The following is a 17,163-nucleotide window of genomic DNA, read 5'->3' as shown; positions in this document are numbered from 1 at the left end:
TAAGATTCAAAATTATCTGACATACAAAGAATTAGAAAATGTGACCCATTCTCAAGAGAAGTAAACCAAAATGGTGGAGACCAATCAACAGATAACCCAGATGTGGCACCTGTCAAACAAGAATTTTAAATCAGCAATTCCGTTGGTATTCAAAGATATAAAGGATCATATGTTCATAGTGAATGTGATGGTGCAAAATATTAGCAGAGAAATACAAAATATAAAAAAAAAAAGAGGAAGTTCTGGAACTGTGATTCTAGAGAGTTAAAAAAGAGCAGAGAAACCTTTCTTCTACTACATTTACTTTATTTTTTACTTTTTATTATGAAAAATTTGAAAACTATATAAAAGGTAAAGAGTATTTAATGAGCATCCATGTACCCATCACCTAATTTCAAAATTAGATCACATTATCTAATTTTTAATCTATTTCTGCCTTCTACATTTTTTCTCCCAGTTTTATTGAGATATAATTGACATCAGCACTATATAACTTTAAGATATACAGCATAATGATTTGATTTACATGTATCACGAAGTAGTTAGCCTCCTACACTTTTAACTATTGTAAATGTAGTCACCATGCCATTTCATTCGTAAGTACTTCTGATGAAGAATTTTTAAAATACATTTGTTTACATCTAAAAGAATTATCATTAATTTTTCATATTCTCTCACATGCAAATTTCCTTAATTTTCTCAAATAAAACTTTTTTCCCATTGGTTTGTGTCAACTTAGCTTTAACAAGGTCCATATATTGTATTTGGCTCTTATTTTTCTTAAATCTTTTTTTTTTTCTTTGACAGTTCTCCCTCTTTCTTTCTTTTGTTTTAGAGAAGCCTGGCCTTTTGTTTTATAGACTGTCCATATCCTGGTTTTGGGTGATTTCACTTTCATGTGCCTTAACATGCTCTTCATAGATTTCCTTTAATCTGGCTATTAAATCTAGAGATTCTTATCAGAATACAGTGGTTCCTGCTTTTTTAGGTACTGAAATTTAGATGATGTTATTTACTGCCTATTGCATGCCATCATTAGTCTTGTCATGTCTGATTTCCCAAATTTCACCCATTACATTTAAACTGGAAATTCATCAGCCTTCCTTTACACATGTTCTCCTTTTTTGACATCTTTAAGTTTTTGTTCAAAGACTACATTTATGAAGTCTTTTCCATACATCACTCATCTATTTTCAGAGTAAGGCGGCTTTTTCTTCTCTTATCCCATAACACTTCAAACATAACTTCCAAGCAAATGCTGTAGGCCATCTTGAACTACTCAGCTAACCTTAAGTCCAATCTCAAATGTAGGTGCTTCTGGAGAAGCACTCAAATCCTTCTAAAAAATCCTTCTAAAAAAGGATTGAAGAGTAACCTTCATTGTTATGGAAAGAGTTTTGATAGCACAGAGGAGGAATTGTGTTACTGACAGAATGATAATTTCCTTGGTTCTTGCCCTCTCAAGGGAAAGAATTCAGTTGAGAGGCAGAGAGTTTTAAGTAGCAAGAGTTTTATTAAGCAGAAGTATAACTACACTCTGGAGAAAGGATGAGAGCAGGCTGTCTGGAAACCAGAAGCAGCCCTGCAATGGGGTAGGGTTGGGTTTTTTAGAGTGGCGGTCCCTCCCTGTGTCTTGCATCATTTGACTGACAAGTTGATGGACAGCTTAGGTTATGTAACGTTTCTCCTAGTGCACAGGTGCTAACACATAAGCAGCCAAGTGAAACCTGTAGGGATGGGTGTGGGGAAAGCAAAAGCCACAATGCCAATTTATTACAAGTATGGCATAATGAACCCCAGGTTACCTTGAGTCACCTTGTAGGTCTTGGTGTGCCTGCATCAACCTGTGCTGGCAGTTTTGTCTTGCTTGGTCCTCATATGGCTGGAAATCTAGGGGTGGTCCTTGACCACAAGAGGGAGGATCTCTGGGTGTGTTCTGATCACGTGTCCAAGTGGGGGATAACCCATCCAGGATGGGGCAGGACCTGCTCATGTCTGACTAGCTACGTGACAGCTGCACCACATAGAACCCAGTAGTACTTCCTAAAATAGATTTCCTCTTTCTTTACCAATTAATGATCTACCCTTTATGACAGCTTCTTCCTTTCTTAGTTTTTCTCTACTTCTCTGTTGCATCGCAAGTTGACTGTTGTTCTCTAGTGTCTCCCTTCCATCATTGTCACCAGTCCTCCAGTCTTCTCACCAATTCTTAAATTTTTTTTCCCAGATACTTGTATCTTAACCTCAAAGCTAGTCAGTGCCTCCTTGGGCTCACCAGTGTTGCCGCTCCAGCCATGACTCTCCTTAGAAAAACAATAGCCATGTAATCAGGCCTTGCTTACAAATGATAATCCTTAGAAGGTGGAGAGAAAGACAGATACCTGTGTTTTTTATTATTGTGATTTCTGTCACATTCTTACAGCACTCATCATGCTTTATCATTGTTATGTGACTGTGAACTGTTCAAAATCAAATTATGCCTTTTCCTTGTTAGCTTAACCTCCAATATAGCACCCACCTCAGTTAGAGCACATCATAAATGTGTTTGTTGAGTGAATGACCGCTTGAAAGATTAGATTCGTTTTCACAAAAACTGTTTCTCATCTTCCCACATTCTCTTGCTGTTCTTCCAAAGGTGTGAGTGTTGACCCAGTATAGTTTAGTTATATATCGTATGTTTTGTCAGAAATCTTAAAATAGGATAATATTTTAATTCATAAAACCACACAGAAATCATCTTCCTATCGTTTCTTTTATTTGTATATAAGCATATTTTTCTCTTCACAAGTTCAAGAAATTCTACTAGACTCTTGGGGTTAAAAGGAGGTTTTCAGTTCTTTTGTGAGAATTTGATTTAGACTAAAGTGGCAGTTAACTTGGTAAGTTAAGAGAAGAAAAAAAGAAAGCAAGCATAAACAGCTGGACGTACACATTCTCTCCTGAGTGCAGTTTCAGTGAGAGCCACTTAACTTAGAGTTTAATTCTGAAACCAAGCAGAGCCACACGTGAATAATGTACAAATCGAAATGCTAATTGTGCCAATCTAAGGAGTAAAAAAGCATTATTATTACAAATTACAAAGTCATATTATACAAAATCAAATTATAAACTTGTTTTTAAACTAACCAAACAACTTCAAAAGGCTTTCTGGAAAATGATTTGTAAGTGGGATATTTTTATGGTATAAATCATATAATACGTACTTATTGAGTATCTACAGTGTGTTTGGCACTAAGTTAAAAAGATTCAATCATTCTTAGTGCAGATAGAAAAATAATTCTTAGTGCTGATAGCTTTTGACTAATGTTTTTAAAAGTCTTTTCACGGCTAGAGATAAGATATTCTTTTGTGACAATCTCAGAGCATGAAAGAAAGCATAAATCTTATGTTTCAATAATAACTGGTTATCTAGTTTTTCTGGAACTATGGAATTTTCAATTAGTCTTGCTTTATAGAATAATTTCATTTGAAATAATTTCAAATGAATCATAAATAAAGATCACAAGCACCAGACAATAATAAATAATTGATAAGAGCTTCCCGATAGAGCTACTTTCTGTAGTTATATTCTTTTTATTCTATTTGCTGCAATTAGTTTTCTCAGTCTATCTTTTTTCTAAATTTCAGAGTTGTAGCCTTTTACATGTACATTTAAAATTTTTTTAATATCTGATTTTTATCCAATATGTTTGAAATTTAAAATGTTTTATTCTCTAGCTGTCTTATGGTTATTTTAAAAACTGACACTCTAGTGCACATGGGATTAATTTGGTTTATACTATAAGTTGTAGCTCTAAAAGAGATTTTTGTCTTCAAATTCCTAACATGTTATCTCAGTGTTACTGACTAAATAAACTGTTTTCCCATTATTTTCAGATGCTTCTTTTTGTAAATATTAAATCTTTATGTGTAATTTTATCTATTTTCTTCCAGAATATATATATATATTTTTGGTACCAGCAATACACTGTTTTAATTATTATAGATCCAAAGAGGTTTATTATCTGATAGGGAATTTCTTCCTGGCTGAATATATTCTCTCATATTTTTGCCCATTCTTCCCTACTTGATTTAATTTTTATCCTATTTGTTTTTTTCTTCTAAAGCAGTCTATATCACCTGCTTATTTAGTTCCATAAACACAAATTAATTGGAAAAAATTTACACATTTATAATATCTTTCCATTCTTTCAACTTTTATATTGTCTTTCTGAAAGGTTCATAGTTTTTTCAGTAAGTCAAATAATTTCTCATTAGAATTACTGTTAATTACTTTATATATTTTTATTGTGAAGGATATCTCCTTGCACATCTCTCAAATGACTCTGGCATATAACAAAATGATATATTTAAAAATTACTGATCTAGTCATTCATTTTATTAACTTATTTATTAATTAAAAATTTTATTTGATAGTTTTGGCTTTTCTAATCACAATATTATATAACTTCCCATTGTTTCTTTCTTTTATACCTTTTATTTCTGTTTTCATAGTTCTTTCTTCCAGTTTTTTTTGGATATAATTGACATAAATCACTGTATAAGTTTAACATGTACAGCATAATGACATACCAACATCATGAAATGGTTATCACAGTAACTTTAGTGAACATCCATCATCTCATATAGATACAAAATAAAAGAAATAGAAAAAAAATTTTTCTTGTGATGAGAACTCTTAGGATTTACTCTTTTAACAGCTTTCATATATAACATAAACCACATTTAATTATATTTGTCATATGGTACATTACACCCCAGTACTTGACTTATAACTGAAAGTTTGTACCTTTTGACTGCCTTCATCTGATTCCCCCTCCCCCAGCCCCTGACCCCTGGTAACCACAAATCTGATCTCTTTATCTGTTAGTTTATTTGTTTTTGAAATATAATTGACCTACAATACTGTGTTAGTTCCTGTTACAAAACAATGTGATTTTATATTTCTGTACATTTCAAAATGATCACTATGAAAAGTCTAGTTACTATATGTCACCATACAAAGATATGACATAGTTATTGACTATATTCTCCACACTGTACATTTCATACCCATGACTCATTTATTTTGCAACTTGGAAGTTTGTATTTCTTAATCTCCTTGACCCATTTCTTCCCTCCCCCTACCCCCTTCCCCTTTGGAACCACCTATTTGTTCTCTGTATCTATAACTCTGTTTCTGGTTTGTTACGTTTGTTCATTTGTTTTTTAGATTCCATGTATAAGTAAAATCATACAGTATTTGTCTTTCTCTCACTTATTCACTTAGCATAATGCCCTCTAGGTCTGTCCATGTTGTCATAAGTGGTAAGATTTCATTCTTTTTATGGCTAATATTCCATCGTATAAATATATGATGTCTTCTTTATCCATTCATCTATTGATGGGCACTTGGGCTGCTTCCCTATCTTGGCTATTGTAAATAATGATGCAGTGAACATAGGGTACATATATCTTTTCTAGTTAGTGTTTTTGTTTTCTTCAGTTAAATACCCAGGAGTAGAATTGCTAGACCATATGGTAGTTATATTTTTAATTGTTTGAAGAATCTCCATATTATTTTCCATAGTGGCTGCACCAGTTTACATTTCTAACAATAGTTCAAGAGGCTGCTCTTTTCTCCACATCCTCACCAACACTTGTTATTTGTTGTCTTTTTGATAATAGTCATTCTGACAGATGTGAGGTGGTATCTCATTGTGGTTTTGATTTGCATTTCCCTGATGATTAGTGATGTTGAATATCTTTTCATGTGCCTGTTGTCCATCTGTATGTCTTCTTTGGGAACATTTCTCTTCAGATTCTCTTCCATTTTTGTTTTTGTTCTTTTTGTGGTACGCGGGCCTCTCACTGTTATGGCCTCTCCCGTTGTGGAGCACAGGCTCCGGACGCGCAGGCCCAGCGGCCATTGCTCACGGGCCTAGCTGCTGCGCGGCATGTCGGATCCTCCCGGAGCAGGGCACGAACCCGTGTCGCCTGCATTGGCAGGCGGACTCTCAACCACTGTGCCACCAGGGAAGCCCCCTCTTCCACTTTTTAATAGCGTTTTTTTGATGTTGAGTTGTATGCATTCTTTGTGTATTTTGGATACTAACCCCTTAGCAGATATATAATTTGCAAATATCTTCTCCCATCAGTAGGTGGCCATTTGATTTTGCTGATAGTTTTCTTTGCTGTGGAAAAGCTTTTTAGTTTGATATAGTCCAATATTTTTGCTTTTGTTTCCCTTGCCTGGTGAGATATAGGCAAAAAAGTATGATGTTAAAGAACTTACTCCCTATGTTTTCTTCTAGAAGTTTTATGGTTTCAGGTCTTAAATTTAAGTCTTTAATCCATTTTGAATTTTGAATCTGTTCTGAATTTAAATTTTGTGTTTATAAAACTTCCCATTGTTTCTTTCTTTGATACCTTTTATTTCTCTTCTCACGTTTTTTTTTTACCATTTATTGAAGAAAATTTAAATAATGGTAATATGTTGATGGTATGAATAATTTTTCTACTGATTTTAATGACTGAAATTTTATTTATTTGGTAGGGCTTACAAATAAAAATTCAACTAATTCTAGAAATATCTGTTGAACATATACTGAGAATGAATATTATGAAATATGTAACATAGGCAATGAGGAGCTAAAAATTTATGGTTCTACCATCAAATTACATATACCTATATACGCTCATATACACATATACTCACATCATATTATAGCAAATTCTTAAGTTCCAAAGCATGTGGTTCAGTCAGTAAGTACTGCAGTAAAGCTGACTGCTACCTGGAGAAGGTAGATCTGCAAAGATGAATGGATTTGGATGGACAGAGAACAAAGAGAAAGGCATTCTTGAGCATGGGGAAGGAAAAGCAAAGACATGGATATAGTATTCTCAAGGTATACTCAGAGAATAGGCAGACCAGTGTTCAAGGTGAGAATAGTGGGTGTGGCCTTTCCCTGCTTCATTTATCTAGTTTGACTCACTCATGAGCCATGCTTTTGCTGGTCTTCAGAACTGCCCAGTGTTTTGCATAGCAGATGAGAGTTTACTCCTTTTCCCCGTTTGAACTCTAACCTCTTCCCCTGGTTTCCTTTACCAAGATTTAACACTTATAGCTTTGTATCCTGATTTGCTCTCTAACGTGTTTTTTTTGTGATTAACTCTCTGGTCCTTTGACTTTGGCTGTTGAGCATGATTTGTGGTTTTGCAAATTTTTATTATTGGCTTTGATTATTAAGAAAATCTTCAGTGATGATGCTATTATCTGGTTTATCCCTTAGATCTTTTTACTCCTCCCATTGGGAAGGAAGAGTGCTCTTACATTGCAAAGCTAACATGGGCAGATAAAACTGTAGGTATGAATGCTAAGGTAAGGGAATTATTCTGCAATAGAAAGCTCTTAGGTGGAATATGTTAAGAGTATATAACTATAGAATAACTATGACTAAAGGGAAGTTATACATAAAAAGTGTTTTATAGTTACTTCTTCAAAGGGAATCTAAGTATAATGTGAAATAGGGTAGACTTTCCTTCTTAGGAACACAAGCCTCCACAAAAATGTGAAAATCCACAAGAATTTTAATGTTCCAAAGTTCTATACATAGTAAACATGTGGAAGAATGTAGATTCATGATAGATTTTTAAAAAATAAATCATTGAACTCCCACTGAATTAAAATGTACTCTATGATAAGTGGTACATGTGACTCTAAGTGGTATCACTAGCCATCATTTTGCCAACGATTGTTTTCTCATTGATTGATAGGAGAAACCTAGTAGGAAAAGTGGGTCAGGCATAGTTACATTTTAAACTCTATTCGTATTTATATTGGCTTTGTTTTTCATTCTATAATAAATCTACCAAAGTAAATCATGAGTTTTCTGTTACTAAATCTGTAAGGGAGCTAAAAGAAAAAAAGTGACATATAAATATTCCTTTTCCAGTTTTTTAAACATAGCTCCAAGTGAAATTTGAGACAGCAAATTAACAATGTTTCAGAAAATATTGATGTCTAAATAATTCTCTGTGTACCTTGATTGGTTTCCAAAAACTAAATTTGAAAAAAAGCAGAATCTGAATTTAGCACCTTTCCATCATTCTGAAAACTTGACTCTTACTCTAAAGCATGTATTATAAAGGCAAAAGCTTGTTTTGCTTTAAAAAAAAAAAAAACAACAACAGAATTATTAGCTGTATTACTGTGACCCTGAGGACAAAAGAAAAACAACTGTGTTCAGTTTGTCTAATTCACTGCTGGCATTTTGTGTTAACAGTCCTAACATGCAAGTTGCACTTTTAATGCATTTTCTTGCAGGAGTTTTACAATTGCCATAGGAAATAAGGATATGAGAAGCTCAGAATGTTCTGAGTTCAGGAATGGTTTATATAAACAACTGAAAGCTAGCAAAAGGGTTTCCAGAAACACTTGTCAGATTTCTGCTCACAACTTATTGGCCAAAATTTTGTCCCATGGCCATGCCTAGCTACAAGGGTGGTTATTTAACTTCTGCAGGAGGGGTCGTCATTAGAGAAGTTAGTTGGGAATGATTATTGGATTGGTCATACAACAGTATATGTACCTATATTATATGCCCATTAATAGGTCATCCTTAATTTCTTCTTTCTTCATTATAAACATATTCCTTTTCTTAACTAGTTATTGTAATGGTAATAACATAATTTATCAAGCATTTCTGTGCGCTAGGTCATATTTCAGGCCCTTTCCAAACAATTCTGAGGCAGATTTCATTATGTCCATTTTACAAATGAGAAAACTGAAGCACAGAGAAGTAAAGTTAGTTATTTCAAAGTTCATACATCTAGTAATTGGCAGAAGGAAAACACTCTGAAACCAGAGTCTTTACACTTTAATTGTAGGTTAGTGACTGTGCCATTTTGCTTCTTAAATGTCTTTCTTTTCCCCTTTTGTATTACATTATTCATGTTTTAAGTAGAATTCATTATTTTTATTTGTTTTGCCTCAAAAAACCTTAAGCCGTTCATTCTTTGCAGCAAGTGTAGATCAGATCATTTTCTAAAACATAATTCAGAAAGACAACTTGGCCACACTGTCTGTCATGTGGTACAAGCTACCTAAGAATGCTTCATTTTTCTTATTTGCAAAATGATAGATTATTCTTCATGCCCTCTAGCAGCCCTTCAAGATCCATCATCATATAATCTCTGAATTAAAAAAAATATCAGATCTTTGAGGGTCCAGAAGAATATAGTCACCTCAGTTCGTTTTTTGTGAGGGACAAAATTTTCAGATGGTTTGAGAGTCACCACTAGTAAATTTGCAAAGAATCTTCAATTAAAAAAACACAAAGATAATGCTTTGAGGGGAGGGAAAGTGATAAGGAGCTGGAATGCATCAGTTATTAAGGAGTAGGAGGTCTCCTGACTTCTCACGTATATTCCTTTGCATGAGAGGGAAAAAATGCAGAGTTAATAGCTAAAACTATATTTGATTTATAAGTGGATTTGGCTGATGTAAAAATAATTGTAGTAAATTACTCTGAGAATAATCTAAAAACATCAAGAATGAAGCATTTCTCTATTGGTACACGATCCCTCATTAGTAAAGAGTGAAATAACACAGGCTTTGACAATTCTTTCTCCCACGTCGGACAAACAGGCATGATGTTAATGACTTGAAGGAATGCCAACTTGAGGCAATGTTTGGAATTTAACTAGCACTCATAAATACAGGTGGATGTCATAGGATCCCAGCACTGGCTCTGGTTTGGCTTGGCCAGGCCTTAGGTTAAGCATGCTACACAATAATCCAGAATAATAGGTGACAAGATTTGAAAGAGTGTTGTTTAGCATTTATGGGAATGCTCTGCTAAACATTTAAGCAGTGGTAACTGTGGTTGCCTAGAAATAGTGTGAGATGGATGTACCAGTCAACCAAATCCAAACAGAAACTATATCCTGCTGTGCAAGGAATTAAAACCCTGTGCAAATCTAATTCTAATTCCTTTTCTCTCCTTGCTTCATACCACTATTATATTTCCATATTTACTCTGAGAAATCCTTCTTCTGCTTTGGAAAACATAGATAGCATGATATTGGACCATAACAATACATGTTAGCTATAAATATAACTATATGCAGACAAATCTTATTTTGGTACATCTCAGGCCAAGAAGAGGTACTTTGAGTTAAGCATAATATTTTTGTGCTATAATCTGCACGCTGTAAGTTTTGGAGTCTGTAATGCTTAAGTTAGAATCTTAGATCTGACCATTACTATTTGAATGAACTTCAGTAATTTATTTAGAGATTTAGCTGGGTTCGAAATAGCATGGATTTGCTACTGTACCCATGGTCATTAGACAGCCCTCAGCAGAAGAATATTCTCAATTCCATGAGATGCAGTTTCTGGTATTCAGCATCTGGTAGTAATCATGGAAATAGGTATTCTCATTCTCTTTAGTTTTTATTCTGATTCTGTTAAATAAACCTATCCCCTTGGAACAAGTAACAAATAGATGCTGTGTTAGCAAGGAATCTATTGACAAACTCCAAACCACCAATTTATTAGCATTATCTTAAATAGTTCTCTTGGAAAATGGTCCAAGATTAAACACGATTTAATAGTGGAAAGATTTATGCACAGATAATTGAATTATACTATGTCTCCCTTTGTAATGAGAAAACAAATAAAATAAATCTCCCTAAAATAATACTTTTGATATTTCCCAAGGATATATTTTACAGATTTTACATTAATTCAACAATACCACTTTCCACGTTAGAGCATGCTTCTTATTCAGCAACTGTCATACTGTATTGTAATTGTCTTCATTCCTCCTTAGATTATAAGCTCTTATATGAGCAAGACAAAAAGCTAAAAATATTTTAGAGATTTTTAAAATTTTTTGGCTGTGGTTCAGGTGGTGTTTAAAATATGGAGAAACGGAGGCAATATTATTGGCTACAAATGCATTTTATTGAAACTAATAATTATAAGTATTGTTATAATATCCATTTTGACAGTACAGAAAATGTATTTGAAACTCAACCACTCTTCAAACAAATGGCCATCTAATGACATACACTTCAAGATGAAGGGTAGCTCTGAATGAGTCATAAGAGTCACTGAGGAAATAAGCAAATGAGAATTATCTTGTTGAAATTAAAAACCCAGTTTTAAAAGATGGCTGATCTCCCGTTTACCAGTGTGGTAGGGAGATTACAGAGCACATGCTGACCAGTTCATGTAATATGGTTCAAGTCACCCCCCCCCCCCCCCCCCGCCAAAGTGTCCTAAGTGCTTCTTAGGAAGATCTGACATTTAGGGCTTCTTCCCAGAGTGGAGGTTTCAAGTGGTGTCACTTTAGCTGTTAGGAGCCCAAGCATATTTATTAGCACTCATCATATTTATTCATGAAGTCAAAAGGAATGGGAGTTTGGTCCCACATGAATTGTCTTAAGACATGGTTTGTGAAAATTCTGGGTAGCTGGCCAAATCCTATTGTACCCTCTCTTATAATTTAGCCCAGAACTTTCTTGTTGAGGTATCTACTTTCTTATTGGGTAATAAAAACAAGTGCAGAACTACAGCAGAGAAAGACTTAGGTAGAGGCATTGTATTAGTTAAGTAACATATTCACAGGTTTTGAAGATGAGGAGGTAGACAGCTTTGTTGGGGGTCATCACACTGCATAACAAAGTTTGCTCTCTGGCCCCCTGCAGTGTGTGTCCATCTCATATGTAAATTACATTCACTCCATCTCAACATTCCCAAATGCCTCAACTCAACACAGCATCTCATCACCTCAAAAGTCCCACATTTCTTCAGCTAAATCATCTAAATCAGATATGGGTGTGGCTTGGGTATCATCCATTCCCAAGGCACAATTCTCCATGTGCAAACCTGTGAAACGCAAGAAACAAATTACTTGCTCCCAAAATAGAGTGGTGGGGCAGGTATAGAATAACAGTCAGAGACATTTCAATTCAAAAGGGGGGAAAAAGAAGGGAAAGAAAAATAGGGGTCACCATTCTCAAGCAATTTTAAAATGCAGCTGAAACATGAGTGTTAGGTTTCAAGGCCTGAGAATATCCTCTGTGGTCGTCAGCTCTGTCCTCTGGGCTTGTGACTCCTCCCTCTGAGGTTGAGGTTCCGCCCTTGGAGCCATCCTCCCTTTTCCACCAAGGGTAACATGTATTTGCAGCTGAATAGCTTTATCAGCCTGTCTCCTCCCTATGGAATTTTGGGGTTCCTATAGCTCTTTCATTTTGACTTCTCTATCCCTTTCAGTCCAAGATGGCAATGGTTTTGCTGGTATAAAATTATCAAGGACGTTATGAGTCTCCTGTGTATGTCACAGGAATTCAATACCTTAGATAAGAAGCCCCTCCACAGGCCTTTCTTAGAGAATTTCATCTCTGTTTTTGGCTTCTGCTGGCATGGTTGAGGGGATCCATGAGTCACATGCCTGATCTCTTCAAAGAGTCCTCACTGTGACTGAATACTCTGACCTTTGGATTTTTTTGAGGCATTAGAAAAAGGTTGTCCAGACACACTCTTGGTTTTCCCACCAGAACACTCTTTCTCAACAGTGAATCTCCTAATTGTAGTGTCTTTTGCAATCTAGATAGCTAAGAATTTCCTATTTCATCAAGTCCCAGTTCCCTTTTGATTAAGCTCTTCCCCCCTTCCTTATCTAGGGACATCTTCCCGTCTCAAGATCCTTACCTTAATCACATCTGTAAAGTCAATTTTGCCACGTAAGGCATTCACAGGTTACAGGAATTAGGATACGACATCTTTGGGAGATGGAGGGGGTGGGCCATTATTTTTTCCTACCAAAGAATGTGCTACACAAATGAGTTCCTGGAGAGCATGGTTGGTACCTTCTTCCATTTTTTATCACCTGATCCTAGCACAGTTATTGCCTGTACCTAGAAGGCACTCAGAAAACTAATAATTGCTTTAGTCAAAAAAAAATTTATTTTGTGTCTACTGTAAGACACTTTAGAGGAAAATTAGAGGGTGTGGCTCTGTCATGGAGCACTCAGTAGGAAAGTCCCAAATGACTTTCTTTGGAAGCATTCAGCATCCTGGATTAGGAAGCAGTCTCTAAGGATATGTCTGCCTGTTCATGCAGCCACTCAGTCACCCATTCCCTCATTCATTCATTCATTTGACAAATACTTGTTGAGTCCTCACTTTATCCAGGTGATTTCATAGGACTGGTCATACATACTGCAGCCCCAGAGCTGACGTGTGTGTGTGTGTGTGTGCGCGCGCGCGCGCATGCACGTGTCTCGTGGAGTAATAGGAGTCTGGAAGCATATGGTGGTGGACAAAACACAGGTCTTGTTCTCAAAGACCTTACATTCTAGTGTGGGGAAGCAGAGAGTACATGCAAAAATTATGTATCAAGTGATGATATGAGGAGAAATAAACCAGGGTAAGGGCAGCATGTTCCAGGTGTGCTATGTAAGGAGTCCTCTTGCCATTTGGTTGGAGACCAAAAAGAACTGGGGAATCAAAACTTAAGAACATTCAGGAGATGAACATTTCAGAAAGAGGAAATGGGAAGTGCAAAGATTCTGAGGTAAGGACTTGCATAGACTTTGAGATCGGACGCGCAGGCTCAGCGGCCATGGCTCACGGGCCCAGCCACTCCGCGGCATGTGGGATTTTCCTGGACCGGGGCACGAACCCGTGTCCCCTGCATCGGCAGGCGGACTCTCAACCACTGTGCCACCAGGGAAGCGCAGGCTTTGAGATTTTTAAAGAATAGTAAAGATGTAAATGAGGCTCACAATGAGAGAGGGTGGAGAATGGTATGAGATGAAGTCAGACAGGTTAGAAAGATTACAGATTGCATAGGATTTTGTAGTCTGTGCTAAAGAGTTAGTTTATGCTTAGAGATGGAAGTACATTAAAGGGTTGGTACAGAGGCTGGCAAAAAATCTGACTTGTTTCTTAAAAGATTACTGTTTGCTATGTTGAATATTAACTGTGGGAAAGTAAGGGTGGAAGCCAGGAAACAAGACAGGGCTATTGAAATAGTCCCAGGAAGAAGTGACACTGACTCGATTAGAGTGGTAACAGGGGTACTATGAAAATCTATAGCTCATTCTGGATATATTTCTAAGGTAGAACACATATGATTTACATGACAGATTGGATATGGTAGATATGGTGTGAGAGAGAGCACTTAAGAAATGACTTCAAGGATTTGGGCTGAGCATTTGATAATTAGAGCCATCCTTCACCGAACTGGGGAAGATTACAGAACAAGAGCAAAATTTCAATTTTGGTTATGTTTAGATTGAGATGCTTATCAGACATCAAGTAGAGATGCCGTGGGGTCAGATAGATGCAGGAGGCTAGAGTGCAGGGGAGAGACTGAGCCTAGAGATATACTTTGAGGAATCTCAGCATGTAGATGACATTTAAAGCTGTGGAACTGGATGAAATCCCCAGGGGAATAATTTCAGAAAAGAAGTGGTACCAGAATTGAAGCAAGAGACACTCTTGTGTGTGGAGGTCAGGAGTATGAAGAGAATCCGCAACAGAGTTATGCTAACAAGCAGGCAGTGGGGAATGAGGGAATCCAAGAGAGAGGGATGCCTTGGAAGCCAAATGAGACAGTCTTTCAAGAAAGCAGTGATCGGGGCTTCCCTGGTGGCGCAGTGGTTAAGAATCTGCCTGCCAGTGCAGGGGACATGGGTTCGAGCCCTGGCCTGGGAGGATCCCACATGCCCACGGAGCAACCAAGCCCATGCGCCACAACTACTGAACCTGCGCTCTAGAGCCCGCGAGCCACAACTACTGAAGCCTGTGCACCTAGAGCCCGTGCTCCGCAATAAGAGAAGCCACTGCAATGAGAAGCCCGCGCACTGGAACGAAGAGTAGCCATCTCTCGCCACAGCTAGAGAAGGCCCGCGTGCAGCAACAAAGACCCAACACAGCCAAAAAATAAAGAAATAAAATAAGAAAAAAAAAAAGAAAGAAAGAAAGCAGTGATCAAATGTGTCAACTGCTGCTGAGATATCAATGAGATGAGGACCTCAAAACAACCATTTATTTGGGCATCATGGTGGTGATTGTATTTTGATGGGATTGGGGATCAAAATGCCTGATTGACATTATTCGTGGAGCTCCAAGTGTCTTTACAATTCACCCGGCAGCAAAGGATCATATTGCATTTCTAAAGGTTGGCAAATACCTAGAACTTGATGCTATGCAATTTGGGGCTGACATAGTATAAATACTGAAGTTTCTTTGAAGTTAAGACTTCTAAGTTGGTTATTTTGAGTTCCTTTATTTTCAAAACTCCAAAAATGTAATAGCTTTAAATTGTCTAAATTCCTTACCTCCAATTATCTTATCTTCTCCCCAGTATAAAACAGACAAGTCCATAAAACGGAGAGGTTACTGCAGCTGAGGAAAATTCCATTTTTCTGGGAGAACACAACTCAGTGCAGGCAGAATAGTTTGAAGGCACTTCAACTTTTTACCCCATTTCCTCGTGGTACTGACAGAGATCAAATATCAAACGCTCCAGGTCATAGATTTGTTATGGGAATTTTTTAGTTGAAAATGCATTCATTCTCTTGAGACCAATGAATATGTCAATAATTAGTGTTTAGTTGCATATTCCCCTCCTCATAGTAAAATCAACTATCAAAACATTGTTGGCTTATATGTTACTCCATATGTCTAAATTATAGACTCTATATTTGGTATCTTTTACAAAAAAAAAAATAGGAATAGCTGTAAAGCACATGCAACAGTGAAATTTATAGAGCCAAAAAACAGTTCTCAAGTGTTCTTCCAGTGTTCATTATAGGTCCCTTAAAATAAGATGCATACATGAAAACTGTTCTACACATTCACTCATGCTTGTTCATTTCCTTTGTATAGGGAAGAAATTTATAGCGGGCGTAGGATGGACAGATAGCAGGGGAAGCTGATTGGTAAAAGGAGGGTGTGAAAGAAATTGGCCGGATTGCATTTACAATCTGAAACAGTGATCTGAGGACAGAAATCATCTTTCCTGTGCCTGGCTTGTTCTAGACAAATCTCAGGGTTTGAAGAGGTTAGAATTTAGCCTCGAAGCCTCGTGTAGTCTTGCTGTCTGCTCACTTCTCTCTTGTTGGAAATGTTCTCCTTGCAGTGCTATAGACATACAGTTACATATGTCATTACCCTCTGTTTGAAATTCTTCAGTCTTGGTTCTAAGGATGTTTTATCTACTAGATCATAATGCATGCTCTTGGATTTTAATATGGTAAAAAAAAACCCTGTGCTACAAATTGCTTGGCTTAATTCCAGATTAAAACTAAACAAATAAAATAGCCAACCCACCAGCCTTTACTAAGTTTAAAATGAAAGAAAGTAGAAAGGGGGAAATAGATGAGGAATAGATGGCATGTGGCCAACTCCCTGATTTACCTATAAGCACATCACTGACTGGACATGTGATTTCAAGAAAGGGCTCAGAAAGCTCATATTCAAAAATGTAGGTCCTACTGATTTGGAAGAAAAATGATTGCTCATTTTATTTTTGTCAGGGGTTAAGTTTGCATTCTCATCCATACGTTATTATTTTACTACTATAGGTACCAAGTTTTACTGTTAGAATAAGACAGGCTCCTGTTTAAGTGCCAGCTTTGACACTTACTGGGAGATTTGACCCGGTTACCTACTTTCTACATGTTTCATTTTCCTCAAACACAGAACGGAGACAATCCTGACATGAGATTGTTGTTGATGAGGATTTTATCAGCAATTTACGAAAAAAGGACTACTGTAAAAAACCTACAGGGTCTATATTAATTGGAAATTGAATAATATATAACCTGGAAAGAACAAATGTGACAAGTATGCAATACGTATAATAACAAAGGAAATCTGGGGGAAATCATTTCTTAAGTATAGGCATTTTAAAGTTACAAGTAGAAAGACTTTTTGATTCCTATTGTCAAGTGTTTAGTGCAGAAACCTATATCATTACAAAGAACAGCTTGAAATCTCAATAAGATTCACTCACTAGGAATCATCAAGGTAAAAGAAATGTAGAGGATTAATAATATTACATCAAAACTAAATGTTCAGTACGAGTGATATTTTCAGATGTCATTTCAGAAAATTAAGAGATTATTTACCCATCCCAGGATGAAAGAATCTATTAGACTATT

The 17,163-nt window shown here is 36.3% G+C and overlaps 1 long non-coding RNA gene across 5 annotated transcripts in view; it reads left to right on the top strand.

Moving 5' to 3' along the window:
* LOC137227843 (uncharacterized) overlaps positions 1–17,163 on the top strand; it is a 389,194-nt gene that overhangs the window by 180,474 nt on the left and 191,557 nt on the right. The window lies entirely within an intron of this gene.

Source organism: Pseudorca crassidens, chromosome 7, assembly GCF_039906515.1.
Source record: "Pseudorca crassidens isolate mPseCra1 chromosome 7, mPseCra1.hap1, whole genome shotgun sequence".
NCBI classification, from domain to species: Eukaryota; Metazoa; Chordata; class Mammalia; order Artiodactyla; family Delphinidae; genus Pseudorca; species Pseudorca crassidens.
Note: the sequence above shows the minus strand (reverse complement) of the source record. Positions and strands in the feature narration are given on the sequence as shown.